The sequence below is a fragment of the Hyperolius riggenbachi genome, chromosome 3 (genome assembly GCF_040937935.1).
Source record: "Hyperolius riggenbachi isolate aHypRig1 chromosome 3, aHypRig1.pri, whole genome shotgun sequence".
Taxonomy (NCBI): domain Eukaryota; kingdom Metazoa; phylum Chordata; class Amphibia; order Anura; family Hyperoliidae; genus Hyperolius; species Hyperolius riggenbachi.
The window spans coordinates 1,185,001-1,202,366 of NC_090648.1; the positions used below are offsets into that span (position 1 = coordinate 1,185,001).

A 17,366-nucleotide genomic window follows, 5' to 3' on the forward strand; every position below is an offset into this window, starting at 1 on the left:
ACACACGGTGTGCTGCAAGGTGAGTGTGACATCCCTAGATCCCACATACAGGTCTATAAGATAATATCCATCAAACACACAGTGTGCTGCAAGGTGAGTGTGACATCACTAGATTCCACATACAGGTCTATAAGATAATATCCATCAAACACACAGTGTGCTGCAAGGTGAGTGTGACATCCCAGATCCCACATACAGGTCTATAAGATAATATCCATCAAACACACAGTGTGCTGCAAGGTGAGTGTGACATCCCAGATCCCACATACAGGTCTATAAGATAATATCCATCAAACACACAGTGTGCTGCAAGGTGAGTGTGACATCCCAGATCCCACATACAGGTCTATAAGATAATATCCATCAAACACACAGTGTGCTGCAAGGTGAGTGTGACATCACTAGATTCCACATACAGGTCTATAAGATAATATCCATCAAACACACAGTGTGCTGCAAGGTGAGTGTGACATCCCAGATCCCACATACAGGTCTATAAGATAATATCCATCAAACACACAGTGTGCTGCAAGGTGAGTGTGACATCCCTAGATCCCACATACAGGTCTATAAGATAATATCCATCAAACACACAGTGTGCTGCAAGGTGAGTGTGACATCACTAGATTCCACATACAGGTCTATAAGATAATATCCATCAAACACACAGTGTGCTGCAAGGTGAGTGTGACATCCCAGATCCCACATACAGGTCTATAAGATAATATCCATCAAACACACAGTGTGCTGCAAGGTGAGTGTGACATCACTAGATCCCACATACAGGTCTATAAGATAATATCCATCAAACACACAGTGTGCTGCAAGGTGAGTGTGACATCACTAGATTCCACATACAGGTCTATAAGATAATATCCATCAAACACACAGTGTGCTGCAAGGTGAGTGTGACATCCCAGATCCCACATACAGGTCTATAAGATAATATCCATCAAACACACAGTGTGCTGCAAGGTGAGTGTGACATCCCAGATCCCACATACAGGTCTATAAGATAATATCCATCAAACACACAGTGTGCTGCAAGGTGAGTGTGACATCACTAGATTCCACATACAGGTCTATAAGATAATATCCATCAAACACACAGTGTGCTGCAAGGTGAGTGTGACATCCCAGATCCCACATACAGGTCTATAAGATAATATCCATCAAACACACAGTGTGCTGCAAGGTGAGTGTGACATCCCTAGATCCCACATACAGGTCTATAAGATAATATCCATCAAACACACAGTGTGCTGCAAGGTGAGTGTGACATCACTAGATTCCACATACAGGTCTATAAGATAATATCCATCAAACACACAGTGTGCTGCAAGGTGAGTGTGACATCACTAGATCCCACATACAGGTCTATAAGATAATATCCATCAAACACACAGTGTGCTGCAAGGTGAGTGTGACATCACTAGATTCCACATACAGGTCTATAAGATAATATCCATCAAACACACAGTGTGCTGCAAGGTGAGTGTGACATCCCAGATCCCAAATACAGGTCTATAAGATATCCATCAAACACACAGTGTGCTGCAAGGTGAGTGTGACATCCCAGATCCCACATACAGGTCTATAAGATAATATCAATCAAACACACGGCGTGCTGCAAGGTGAGTGTGACATCCCAGATCCCACATACAGGTCTATAAGATATCCATCAAACACACAGTGTGCTGCAAGGTGAGTGTGACATCCCAGATCCCACATACAGGTCTATAAGATAATATCCATCAAACACACAGTGTGCTGCAAGGTGAGTGTGACATCCCAGATCCCACATACAAGTCTATAAGATAATATCCATCAAACACACGGTGTGCTGCAAGGTGAGTGTGACATCCCAGATCCCACATACAGGTCTATAAGATAATATCCATCAAACACACAGTGTGCTGCAAGGTGAGTGTGACATCCCAGATCCCACATACAGGTCTATAAGATAATATCCATCAAACACACAGTGTGCTGCAAGGTGAGTGTGACATCCCAGATCCCACATACAGGTCTATAAGATAATATCCATCAAACACACGGTGTGCTGCAAGGTGAGTGTGACATCCCAGATCCCACATACAGGTCTATAAGATAATATCCATCAAACACACAGTGTGCTGCAAGGTGAGTGTGACATCCCAGATCCCACATACAGGTCTATAAGATAATATCCATCAAACACACAGTGTGCTGCAAGGTGAGTGTGACATCCCAGATCCCACATACAGGTCTATAAGATAATATCCATCAAACACACAGTGTGCTGCAAGGTGAGTGTGACATCCCAGATCCCACATACAGGTCTATAAGATAATATCCATCAAACACACGGTGTGCTGCAAGGTGAGTGTGACATCCCAGATCCCACATACAGGTCTATAAGATAATATCCATCAAACACACAGTGTGCTGCAAGGTGAGTGTGACATCCCAGATCCCACATACAGGTCTATAAGATAATATCCATCAAACACACAGTGTGCTGCAAGGTGAGTGTGACATCCCAGATCCCACATACAGGTCTATAAGATAATATCCATCAAACACATGGTGTGCTGCAAGGTGAGTGTGACATCACTAGATCCCACATACAGGTCTATAAGATAATATCCATCAAACACACGGCATGCTGCAAGGTGAGTGTGACATCCCTAGATTCCACATACAGGTCTATAAGATAATATCCATCAAACACACAGTGTGCTGCAAGGTGAGTGTGACATCCCAGATCCCACATACAGGTCTATAAGATAATATCCATCAAACACACGGTGTGCTGCAAGGTGAGTGTGACATCCCAGATCCCACATACAGGTCTATAAGATAATATCCATCAAACACACAGTGTGCTGCAAGGTGAGTGTGACATCCCAGATCCCACATACAGGTCTATAAGATAATATCCATCAAACACACAGTGTGCTGCAAGGTGAGTGTGACATCCCAGATCCCACATACAGGTCTATAAGATAATATCCATCAAACACACGGCGTGCTGCAAGGTGAGTGTGACATCACTAGATCCCACATACAGGTCTATAAGATAATATCCATCAAACACACAGTGTGCTGCAAGGTGAGTGTGACATCCCAGATCCCACATACAGGTCTATAAGATAATATCCATCAAACACACAGTGTGCTGCAAGGTGAGTGTGACATCCCAGATCCCACATACAAGTCTATAAGATATCCATCAAACACACAGTGTGCTGCAAGGTGAGTGTGACATCCCAGATCCCACATACAGGTCTATAAGATAATATCCATCAAACACACAGTGTGCTGCAAGGTGAGTGTGACATCCCAGATCCCACATACAGGTCTATAAGATAATATCCATCAAACACACAGTGTGCTGCAAGGTGAGTGTGACATCCCAGATCCCACATACAGGTCTATAAGATAATATCCATCAAACACACAGTGTGCTGCAAGGTGAGTGTGACATCACTAGATCCCACATACAGGTCTATAAGATAATATCCATCAAACACACAGTGTGCTGCAAGGTGAGTGTGACATCCCAGATCCCACATACAGGTCTATAAGATAATATCCATCAAACACACAGTGTGCTGCAAGGTGAGTGTGACATCCCAGATCCCACATACAGGTCTATAAGATAATATCCATCAAACACACAGTGTGCTGCAAGGTGAGTGTGACATCCCAGATCCCACATACAGGTCTATAAGATAATATCCATCAAACACACAGTGTGCTGCAAGGTGAGTGTGACATCCCAGATCCCACATACAGGTCTATAAGATAATATCCATCAAACACACAGTGTGCTGCAAGGTGAGTGTGACATCCCAGATCCCACATACAGGTCTATAAGATAATATCCATCAAACACACAGTGTGCTGTAAGGTGAGTGTGACATCCCAGATCCCACATACAGGTCTATAAGATAATATCCATCAAACACACAGTGTGCTGCAAGGTGAGTGTGACATCACTAGATCCCACATACAGGTCTATAAGATAATATCCATCAAACACACGGTGTGCTGCAAGGTGAGTGTGACTTCCCTAGATCCCACATACAAGTCTATAAGATAATATCCATCAAACACACGGTGTGCTGCAAGGTGAGTGTGACATCCCAGATCCCACATACAAGTCTATAAGATAATATCCATCAAACACACAGCGTGCTGCAAGGTGAGTGTGACATCACTAGATCCCACATACAGGTCTATAAGATAATATCCATCAAACACACAGTGTGCTGCAAGGTGAGTGTGACATCACTAGATCCCACATACAGGTCTATAAGATAATATCCATCAAACACACAGCGTGCTGCAAGGTGAGTGTGACATCCCAGATCCCACATACAAGTCTATAAGATATCCATCAAACACACAGTGTGCTGCAAGGTGAGTGTGACATCCCTAGATCCCACATACAAGTCTATAAGATAATATCCATCAAACACACAGTGTGCTGCAAGGTGAGTGTGACATCCCAGATCCCACATACAGGTCTATAAGATAATATCCATCAAACACACAGTGTGCTGCAAGGTGAGTGTGACATCCCAGATCCCACATACAGGTCTATAAGATAATATCCATCAAACACACAGTGTGCTGCAAGGTGAGTGTGACATCCCAGATCCCACATACACGTCTATAAGATAATATCCATCAAACACACAGTGTGCTGCAAGGTGAGTGTGACATCCCAGATCCCACATACAGGTCTATAAGATAATATCAATCAAACACACAGTGTGCTGCAAGGTGAGTGTGACTAGTGTTGGGCGAACAGTGTTCGCCACTGTTCGGGTTCTGCAGAACATCACCCTGTTCGGGTGATGTTCGAGTTCGGCCGAAAACCTGACGGTGCTCGGCCAAACCGTTCGGCCATATGGCCGAACTAAGAGCGCATGGCCGAACGTTCCCCGAACGTTCGGCTAGCGCTGTGATTGGCCGAATGGGTCACGTGGTTCGGACCCGAACGCGCTCTGATTGGCCGAACTGTCACGTGGTTCGGGTAAATAAATACCCGAACCACGTCATATCTCCGCCATTTGTCTGTGGGTTTAGCTTTGGGTAGGCAGGCAGGGTAGTTCGCGCTCCAGCCACGCTAGCCAGGGTCCCCCCCAGTCATTGTGTGTCACTGCTGGGAACAGTAGTACACCGCTCGTTCAGCCACACTATATAGCATTCTGTGTACTGTTCTGTGTCTGCTGGGAACAGTGGTACACCGCTCGTTCAGCCACACTATATAGCATTCTGTGTACTGTTCTGTGTCTGCTGGGAACAGTAGTACACCGCTCGTTCAGCCACACTATATAGCATTCTGTGTACTGTTCTGTGTCTGCTGGGAACAGTAGTACACCGCTCGTTCAGCCACACTATATAGCATTCTGTGTACTGTTCTGTGTCTGCTGGGAACAGTGGTACACCGCTCGTTCAGCCACACTATATAGCATTCTGTGTACTGTTCTGTGTCTGCTGGGAATAGTGGTACACCGCTCGTTCAGCCACACTATATAGCATTCTGTGTACTGTTCTGTGTCTGCTGGGAACAGTAGTACACCGCTCGTTCAGCCACACTATATAGCATTCTGTGTACTGTTCTGTGTCTGCTGGGAACAGTAGTACACCGCTCGTTCAGCCACACTATATAGCATTCTGTGTACTGTTCTGTGTCTGCTGGGAACAGTAGTACACCGCTCGTTCAGCCACACTATATAGCATTCTGTGTACTGTTCTGTGTCTGCTGGGAACAGTAGTACACCGCTCGTTCAGCCACACTATATAGCATTCTGTGTACTGTTCTGTGTCTGCTGGGAACAGTAGTACACCGCTCGTTCAGCCACACTATATAGCATTCTGTGTACTGTTCTGTGTCTGCTGGGAACAGTAGTACACCGCTCGTTCAGCCACACTATATAGCATTCTGTGTACTGTTCTGTGTCTGCTGGGAACAGTGGTACACCGCTCGTTCAGCCACACTATATAGCATTCTGTGTACTGTTCTGTGTCTGCTGGGAATAGTGGTACACCGCTCGTTCAGCCACACTATATAGCATTCTGTGTACTGTTCTGTGTCTGCTGGGAATAGTGGTACACCGCTCGTTCAGCCACACTATATAGCATTCTGTGTACTGTTCTGTGTCTGCTGGGAACAGTAGTACACCGCTCGTTCAGCCACACTATATAGCATTCTGTGTACTGTTCTGTGTCTGCTGGGAACAGTGGTACACCGCTCGTTCAGCCACACTATATAGCATTCTGTGTACTGTTCTGTGTCTGCTGGGAATAGTGGTACACCGCTCGTTCAGCCACACTATATAGCATTCTGTGTACTGTTCTGTGTCTGCTGGGAATAGTGGTACACCGCTCGTTCAGCCACACTATATAGCATTCTGTGTACTGTTCTGTGTCTGCTGGGAACAGTGGTACACCGCTCGTTCAGCCACACTATATAGCATTCTGTGTACTGTTCTGTGTCTGCTGGGAACAGTAGTACACCGCTCGTTCAGCCACACTATATAGCATTCTGTGTACTGTTCTGTGTCTGCTGGGAACAGTAGTACACCGCTCGTTCAGCCACACTATATAGCATTCTGTGTACTGTTCTGTGTCTGCTGGGAACAGTAGTACACCGCTCGTTCAGCCACACTATATAGCATTCTGTGTACTGTTCTGTGTCTGCTGGGAACAGTGGTACACCGCTCGTTCAGCCACACTATATAGCATTCTGTGTACTGTTCTGTGTCTGCTGGGAACAGTAGTACACCGCTCGTTCAGCCACACTATATAGCATTCTGTGTACTGTTCTGTGTCTGCTGGGAACAGTAGTACACCGCTCGTTCAGCCACACTATATAGCATTCTGTGTACTGTTCTGTGTCTGCTGGGAACAGTAGTACACCGCTCGTTCAGCCACACTATATAGCATTCTGTGTACTGTTCTGTGTCTGCTGGGAACAGTAGTACACCGCTCGTTCAGCCACACTATATAGCATTCTGTGTACTGTTCTGTGTCTGCTGGGAACAGTAGTACACCGCTCGTTCAGCCACACTATATAGCATTCTGTGTACTGTTCTGTGTCTGCTGGGAACAGTAGTACACCGCTCGTTCAGCCACACTATATAGCATTCTGTGTACTGTTCTGTGTCTGCTGGGAACAGTGGTACACCGCTCGTTCAGCCACACTATATAGCATTCTGTGTACTGTTCTGTGTCTGCTGGGAATAGTGGTACACCGCTCGTTCAGCCACACTATATAGCATTCTGTGTACTGTTCTGTGTCTGCTGGGAATAGTGGTACACCGCTCGTTCAGCCACACTATATAGCATTCTGTGTACTGTTCTGTGTCTGCTGGGAACAGTAGTACACCGCTCGTTCAGCCACACTATATAGCATTCTGTGTACTGTTCTGTGTCTGCTGGGAACAGTAGTACACCGCTCGTTCAGCCACACTATATAGCATTCTGTGTACTGTTCTGTGTCTGCTGGGAATAGTGGTACACCGCTCGTTCAGCCACACTATATAGCATTCTGTGTACTGTTCTGTGTCTGCTGGGAATAGTGGTACACCGCTCGTTCAGCCACACTATATAGCATTCTGTGTACTGTTCTGTGTCTGCTGGGAATAGTGGTACACCGCTCGTTCAGCCACACTATATAGCATTCTGTGTACTGTTCTGTGTCTGCTGGGAACAGTGGTACACCGCTCGTTCAGCCACACTATATAGCATACTGTTCTGTGTCTGCTGGGAATAGTGGTACACCGCTCGTTCAGCCACACTATATAGCATTCTGTGTACTGTTCTGTGTCTGCTGGGAACAGTGGTACACCTCTCGTTCAGCCACACTATATAGCATTCTGTGTACTGTTCTGTGTCTGCTGGGAACAGTAGTACACCGCTCGTTCAGCCACACTATATAGCATTCTGTGTACTGTTCTGTGTCTGCTGGGAACAGTAGTACACCGCTCGTTCAGCCACACTATATAGCATTCTGTGTACTGTTCTGTGTCTGCTGGGAATAGTGGTACACCGCTCGTTCAGCCACACTATATAGCATTCTGTGTACTGTTCTGTGTCTGCTGGGAATAGTGGTACACCGCTCGTTCGCCACTGTATAGCATTGTGCTCTGTGTCGCTGCTGGGAATAGTGGTACACCGCTCACCCGTCACTGTATAGCATTGTGCTCTGTGTCGCTGCTGGGAATAGTGGTACACCGCTCACCCGTCACTGTATAGCATTGTGCTCTGTGTCGCTGCTGGGAATAGTGGTACACCGCTCACCCGTCACTGTATAGCATTGTGCTCTGTGTCGCTGCTGGGAATAGTGGTACTGTATAGCATTTCTGTACTGCCACTGTACTGCTGCCAGTCAGCGTGTACTGTAAGGATAAGTGAAATGAGGAAGAAATCCGGTGAAAGAGGGAGGGGCAAGGGAAGAGGTGTTTCCCCTGACGGTTCACGTACAGGCCACAGGGGAGCACCCAAGAAAACCCACTCAATACCGCCCATGTTGTCCAGGACAACAACCCTCACAAATCCAAAAGAACAGGACCAGATAATTACTTGGATGACCTCTCAAGCGTCCAGCAGTGGGTTAAGCAGCACCAGCACATCACGCACGAGGTCCGAGTCCTCAGCCAGTTACAAGGAGCCAGTGGGCACAAAGCTGACACAACCGGCAGCGACACCACGCACACAACTGCCAGATAACCAGTCCGATGAATTACCTCAGGACACAATGGGGTATTCGCAGGGGCTATTCCCAGCCCAACAAACTTCCACCTTTCAAAGGTCAATGGAGGAACAGCCAGAAATGTTGTGCCTGGATTCACAACCGTTAACTGTGGGAAATGCACCGCGCACTGAAATACAAGGCGAGTCCGAAGAGGACTCGGAAACCCAAATCCCAGAGCAATTTGGGCAGGAGGGGTTGCAATTGCAGGAGGTCGGCCGACAAGATCTGGAAGACGACGTTGGAGTGTGCTGCGCAGAGGTTGTTGTGGGGAGCTCTACTCCACGGCGGTGGCCCACAATGACATATGACGAGTATGAGGAGATGGAAGAGGAGGGTATGGACAATGTGGACAGAGACCCAGATTTTGTTTGTGAACGAGAACATCGCCGTCGTAGCAGCAGCACAGATGAGTCTGTTGAAGAACCCACTGCTGCACGAGTTCGCCTTGTGCCACAAGGTAGGCGGCGCGCAATTTCAGGCACCACAAGCGTGGAACTTCAAGTGAGAGGCAAAAGAGGAGCAAACAGAAATCGCCAGCAAGGAGGCAGGTGCTCCAAAGTCTGGGCTTTCTTTGAAGACTGCACTGAGGATGTTACCATGGCGATTTGCAAGGTGTGCAAGACCCGCCTGAGCAGGGGGAAAAATATTAACAACCTCTCCACCACCAGCATGAGCCGTCACATGCTATCCAAACATCCCACTCTTTGAGCAAACGCGTCAGGACAGGGTACCAGAAACAACACTGCCTCCCTTGGGTTCACCAGACCCGCCTCAGCAGCAGCAGTAGCCCAGCCATTGCGTGGTTCACAACATTCACAAACATCAGACGACGCTGACACTGTCACTTTCCGGAGTAGTGCTCTTGAGGTCTCCCAGTGTTCATCAAACACAACAACCAACAGCCCTTCCGTGTGCAGCGCTACGGTTCAGTTGTCTGTGTCGGAGATGTTTGAGCGCAAGAGGAAATTGCCAGCAAATGACCCCCGGGCCGTGGCAGTAACAGCCAGCATAGCCAAGCTTCTGGCCTGCGAAATGCTGCCATATCGATTGGTGGAGACAAACAGCTTCAAGGGCATGATGTCAGTGGCCATCCCACGTTACGTGGTTCCCAGCCGCTACCACTTTGCACGCTCTGCAGTGCCTGAGTTGCATGAGCACGTGGTCAGCAAAATAACCCGAAGCTTGAAGAATGCCGTTGCCTGCAAGGTTCACCTCACCACTGACACCTGGACGAGTGCGTTCGGCCAGGGTCGATACATCTCCCTTACCGCGCACTGGGTGAACCTTGTGGAGCCTGGCAGCGATTCCTCACCTGCTACGGCACGGGTGTTGCCCACGCCACAAACAGCTGCACCGCCGTCCCTCCCACTGGATAACAGCAGCACCTACCTCTCTGACTCCTTCTCCTCCAACGCATCTCAAAGCTGTACCTCATCCGGAAACGCTAACCCAGCAGCAGTAGGATCGTGGAAGCAGTGCAGCACAGCTGTTGGCATGTGTCAGCAAGCGTTGCTGAAGCTAATCTGCCTTGGGGATAAGCAGCACACAGGGGAGGAAATTTGGAGGGGAATAAAGGAACAGACGGATTTGTGGCTGGCACCGCTGGACCTGAAACCGGGCATGGTTGTGTGTGATAATGGGAGTAATCTCATTTGCGCTTTAAGGTTGGCTAAGCTGACACACATCCCTTGCCTGGCGCACGTGATGAACCTAGTAGTTCAGCGGTTCCTGAGGACATACCCAGGCGTGCCCGATCTGCTGTTGAAGGTGCGTCGAGTGTCCAAACATTGTAGAAATTCCAGTACTGCTTCGGGGGCACTCGCCAAGATGCAGGAGCGCTTCAATCTCCCCCACCATCGCTTGCTGTGTGATGTCCCTACGCGCTGGAATTCTACGCTGCACATGCTAGCCCGCTTTTGCGAGCAGAAGAGTGCAGTGGTCCAGTACATGACGGCGCAGTACCGAGGCGCATCCGGCCAGCTGCCAAGCTTCTGTGGATCCGATTGGGCCAACATGTTGGACCTCTGCCAAGTCCTCCAAAATTTTGAGCAATCCACGTTGCTTGTGAGCAGTGACAACTCTTCAGTCAGCATTACCATACCACTGCTGTGTTTACTGAAGAGGTCGATGTTAAAAATCAAGGAAACAGCTGTCATGATGCAACTGGGGGAATCTGAAGGAGAAAACGATCAGCGTGATGGTACCAACATCAGGCCATCCGCCTCAGGGAACGCTGGCCCCAGCAGCTATGACGAAGAAGAGGAGGAGGAACAGCTGGAGTTGGAGCAGGAATTTCATGCCACCACTGACGAGGGCCAGAGCGGTGCACGTTGGACTTCCACAATTCAACGCGAATGGTCAGCAGAAGCAGACCAGGAGGAAGGTGACGACTATGATGCATCACAACAACTATCACAACGCTCACAAGAGGATGATGAGGATTCTGGTAGGACTCTGGCACACATGGCTCAATTCATGCTAGACTGCATTGAACGTGACCCACGCATTGTGCGCATTCTGGACAACACCAATTACTGGGTTTATACCCTTCTGGATCCACGGTACAAACACAATGTTCCAAAACTGCTTGAAGAAAGAGTCAGACAGGTCAAAATGGAAGAATACCAGCAGGCCCTTGTGGAGACTTTAGAGAGGAGATTGACATCCTCCCCCTCCTCTAGCCAGTTGTACGCAGACAGACTGACTTCCGCAAACCCAGGACGACCAGGAGGGCAGCAAACAACGCAAGCCGCAGCTAGTACCCAAAAGGGAATGGTATCGGCAGTGTCCTTGGAGTGGGAAAATTTTCTGACACCCATGCAGCCGCAGCCCACTGAACAGCAAGCGTGCAGATCCACCTCCAACACCGATCGCCTGGAGAAGATGGTCAAGGACTACATGTCAGATGGCGTAGCTGTGTCGAACCATCCATCTGCACCCTTCAACTATTGGGTATCGAAGCTAGACACCTGGCACGAACTGGCAATGTACGCAATAGAGGTGCTGGCTTGCCCGGCAGCCAGCGTTATGTCGGAACGCTGTTTCAGTGCTGCCGGAGGCATCGTCACAGATCGGCGTATCCGCCTCTCTACAGAAAATGCAGACCGTCTGACTCAAATTAAAATGAATCAATCCTGGATTGGAAATGACTACGCAACACTCCAGGACCCCAACCAAGTAACATGACCAATGAACATCTGGGATGGTGTTGCGTTTCCGGGCCCTGTTTATTGAACCTCTCATCTGTATTACATTTATGACTGCATGGCGGCAAAAAGCATTGCTGCTATATCCGCACGCTTTTTGTCCACATGCAAGGCCTGGGTTGTTGTGTCTCACAAAGCGTGGCCTTCTCCTCCTGCGCCTGCTCCTGTTCCATCACGTCTGCTGCTGCTGGGTTAGCGTTGCCGCGTGGTCCCTGTTTATTGAACCACTTATCTTTATTACATTTATGACTGCATGGCGGTACAAAGCATGCTATCCGCACGCTTCTTGCCCTCATGCAAGGCCTGGGTTGTTGTGTCTCACAAAGCGTGGCCTTCTCCTCCTGCGCCTGCTCCTGTTCCATCACGTCTGCTGCTGCTGGGTTAGCGTTGCCGCGTGGTCCCTGTTTATTGAACCACTTATCTTTATTACATTTATGACTGCATGGCGGTACAAAGCCTGCTATCCGCACGCTTCTTGCCCTCATGCAAGGCCGGGGTTGTTGTGTCTCACAAAGCGTGGCCTTCTTCTCCTCCTGCGCCACCCTCCTCCTGTTCCATCACGTGTGCTGCTGCTGGGTTAGCGTTACCGGTCCCTTTTCCTGGAACCTCTTATATGTATTACATTTATGACTGCATGCCGACAAAAAACATGTTACCTGTGCAAAGAAAACAGACATTTCCCGCATTTAAAAGACAGTTTTCCCTTTGAAACTTTAAAATCGATTTTCTCAAAAACTATAAGCTCTTTTTGCTAATTTTTTTTTCCTCTTGTACCCACTCCCAAGGTGCACATACCCTGTAAATTTGGGGTATGTAGCATGTAAGGAGGCTTTACAAACCACAAAAGTTCGGGTCCCCATTGACTTCCATTATGTTCGGAGTTCGGGTCGAACACCCGAACATCGCGGCCATGTTCGGCCTGTTCGGCCCGAACCCGAACATCTAGATGTTCGCCCAACACTAAGTGTGACATCCCAGATCCCACATACAAGTCTATAAGATAATATCCATCAAACACACAGTGTGCTGCAAGGTGAGTGTGACATCCCAGATCCCACATACAGGTCTATAAGATAATATCCATCAAACACACAGTGTGCTGCAAGGTGAGTGTGACATCCCAGATCCCACATACAGGTCTATAAGATATCCATCAAACACACGGCGTGCTGCAAGGTGAGTGTGACATCCCTAGATTCCACATACAGGTCTATAAGATATCCATCAAACACACGGTGTGCTGCAAGGTGAGTGTGACATCCCAGATCCCACATACAGGTCTATAAGATAATATCCATCAAACACACAGTGTGCTGCAAGGTGAGTGTGACATCCCAGATCCCACATACAGGTCTATAAGATATCCATCAAACACACGGTGTGCTGCAAGGTGAGTGTGACATCCCAGATCCCACATACAGGTCTATAAGATAATATCCATCAAACACACAGTGTGCTGCAAGGTGAGTGTGACATCCCAGATCCCACATACAGGTCTATAAGATAATATCCATCAAACACACGGTGTGCTGCAAGGTGAGTGTGACATCCCAGATCCCACATACAGGTCTATAAGATAATATCCATCAAACACACGGTGTGCTGCAAGGTGAGTGTGACATCCCAGATCCCACATACAGGTCTATAAGATATCCATCAAACACACAGTGTGCTGCAAGGTGAGTGTGACATCACTAGATCCCACATACAAGTCTATAAGATAATATCCATCAAACACACAGTGTGCTGCAAGGTGAGTGTGACATCCCAGATCCCACATACAGGTCTATAAGATAATATCCATCAAACACACAGTGTGCTGCAAGGTGAGTGTGACATCCCTAGATTCCACATACAGGTCTATAAGATAATATCCATCAAACACACAGTGTGCTGCAAGGTGAGTGTGACATCCCAGATCCCACATACAGGTCTATAAGATAATATCCATCAAACACACAGTGTGCTGCAAGGTGAGTGTGACATCCCAGATCCCACATACAGGTCTATAAGATAATATCCATCAAACACACAGTGTGCTGCAAGGTGAGTGTGACATCACTAGATCCCACATACAAGTCTATAAGATAATATCCATCAAACACACGGTGTGCTGCAAGGTGAGTGTGACATCCCAGATCCCACATACAGGTCTATAAGATAATATCCATCAAACACACAGTGTGCTGCAAGGTGAGTGTGACATCCCAGATCCCACATACAGGTCTATAAGATAATATCCATCAAACACACGGTGTGCTGCAAGGTGAGTGTGACATCCCAGATCCCACATACAGGTCTATAAGATAATATCCATCAAACACACGGCGTGCTGCAAGGTGAGTGTGACATCCCAGATCCCACATACAGGTCTATAAGATAATATCCATCAAACACACAGCGTGCTGCAAGGTGAGTGTGACATCACTAGATTCCACATACAGGTCTATAAGATAATATCCATCAAACACACAGTGTGCTGCAAGGTGAGTGTGACATCACTAGATCCCACATACAGGTCTATAAGATAATATCCATCAAACACACAGTGTGCTGCAAGGTGAGTGTGACATCACTAGATCCCACATACAGGTCTATAAGATAATATCCATCAAACACACGGTGTGCTGCAAGGTGAGTGTGACATCCCTAGATCCCACATACAAGTCTATAAGATAATATCCATCAAACACACAGTGTGCTGCAAGGTGAGTGTGACATCACTAGATCCCACATACAGGTCTATAAGATAATATCCATCAAACACACGGTGTGCTGCAAGGTGAGTGTGACATCCCAGATCCCACATACACGTCTATAAGATAATATCAATCAAACACACAGTGTGCTGCAAGGTGAGTGTGACATCCCAGATCCCACATACAGGTCTATAAGATAATATCCATCAAACACACAGTGTGCTGCAAGGTGAGTGTGACATCCCACATCCCACATACAGGTCTATAAGATAATATCCATCAAACACACGGCGTGCTGCAAGGTGAGTGTGACATCCCAGATCCCACATACAGGTCTATAAGATAATATCCATCAAACACACAGTGTGCTGCAAGGTGAGTGTGACATCCCAGATCCCACATACAGGTCTATAAGATAATATCCATCAAACACACAGTGTGCTGCAAGGTGAGTGTGACATCCCAGATCCCACATACAGGTCTATAAGATAATATCCATCAAACACACGGCGTGCTGCAAGGTGAGTGTGACATCCCAGATCCCACATACAGGTCTATAAGATAATATCCATCAAACACACAGTGTGCTGCAAGGTGAGTGTGACATCCCAGATCCCACATACAGGTCTATAAGATAATATCCATCAAACACACAGTGTGCTGCAAGGTGAGTGTGACATCCCAGATCCCACATACAGGTCTATAAGATAATATCCATCAAACACACAGTGTGCTGCAAGGTGAGTGTGACATCCCAGATCCCACATACAGGTCTATAAGATAATATCCATCAAACACACAGTGTGCTGCAAGGTGAGTGTGACATCCCAGATCCCACATACAGGTCTATAAGATAATATCCATCAAACACACAGTGTGCTGCAAGGTGAGTGTGACATCACTAGATCCCACATACAGGTCTATAAGATAATATCCATCAAACACACAGTGTGCTGCAAGGTGAGTGTGACATCACTAGATCCCACATACAGGTCTATAAGATAATATCCATCAAACACACAGCGTGCTGCAAGGTGAGTGTGACATCCCAGATCCCACATACAGGTCTATAAGATAATATCCATCAAACACACAGTGTGCTGCAAGGTGAGTGTGACATCCCAGATCCCACATACAGGTCTATAAGATAATATCCATCAAACACACGGCGAGCTGCAAGGTGAGTGTGACATCACTAGATCCCACATACAGGTCTATAAGATAATATCCATCAAACACACAGTGTGCTGCAAGGTGAGTGTGACATCACTAGATCCCACATACAGGTCTATAAGATAATATCCATCAAACACACAGTGTGCTGCAAGGTGAGTGTGACATCCCTAGATCCCACATACAAGTCTATAAGATAATATCCATCAAACACACAGCGTGCTGCAAGGTGAGTGTGACATCCCAGATCCCACATACAGGTCTATAAGATAATATCCATCAAACACACAGTGTGCTGCAAGGTGAGTGTGACATCCCAGATCCCACATACAGGTCTATAAGATAATATCCATCAAACACACAGTGTGCTGCAAGGTGAGTGTGACATCCCAGATCCCACATACAGGTCTATAAGATAATATCCATCAAACACACAGTGTGCTGCAAGGTGAGTGTGACATCACTAGATCCCACATACAGGTCTATAAGATAATATCCATCAAACACACGGCGTGCTGCAAGGTGAGTGTGACATCACTAGATCCCACATACAAGTCTATAAGATAATATCCATCAAACACACAGTGTGCTGCAAGGTGAGTGTGACATCCCAGATCCCACATACAGGTCTATAAGATAATATCCATTAAACACACAGTGTGCTGCAAGGTGAGTGTGACATCCCAGATCCCACATACAAGTCTATAAGATAATATCCATCAAACACACAGTGTGCTGCAAGGTGAGTGTGACATCCCAGATCCCACATACAGGTCTATAAGATAATATCCATCAAACACAGTGTGCTGCAAGGTGAGTGTGACATCCCAGATCCCACATACAGGTCTATAAGATAATATCCATCAAACACACAGTGTGCTGCAAGGTGAGTGTGACACCCCAGATCCCACATACAGGTCTATAAGATAATATCCATCAAACACACAGTGTGCTGCAAGGTGAGTGTGACATCACTAGATCCCACATACAGGTCTATAAGATAATATCCATCAAACACACAGTGTGCTGCAAGGTGAGTGTGACACCCCAGATCCCACATACAGGTCTATAAGATAATATCCATCAAACACACGGCGTGCTGCAAGGTGAGTGTGACATCACTAGATCCCACATACAAGTCTATAAGATAATATCCATCAAACACACAGTGTGCTGCAAGGTGAGTGTGACATCCCAGATCCCACATACAGGTCTATAAGATAATATCCATCAAACACAGTGTGCTGCAAGGTGAGTGTGACATCCCAGATCCCACATACAGGTCTATAAGATAATATCCATCAAACACACAGTGTGCTGCAAGGTGAGTGTGACATCACTAGATCCCACATACAAGTCTATAAGATAATATCCATCAAACACACAGTGTGCTGCAAGGTGAGTGTGACATCCCAGATCCCACATACAGGTCTATAAGATAATATCCATCAAACACACAGTGTGCTGCAAGGTGAGTGTGACATCCCTAGATTCCACATACAGGTCTATAAGATAATATCCATCAAACACACAGTG

At 47.0% G+C, this 17,366-nt stretch overlaps 1 protein-coding gene across 2 annotated transcripts in view; it reads left to right on the forward strand.

The window, feature by feature from the left end:
- Nucleotides 1-17,366, forward strand: part of LOC137562448 (sodium/potassium-transporting ATPase subunit beta-2-like) — a 318,007-nt gene that overhangs the window by 232,526 nt on the left and 68,115 nt on the right. The window lies entirely within an intron of this gene.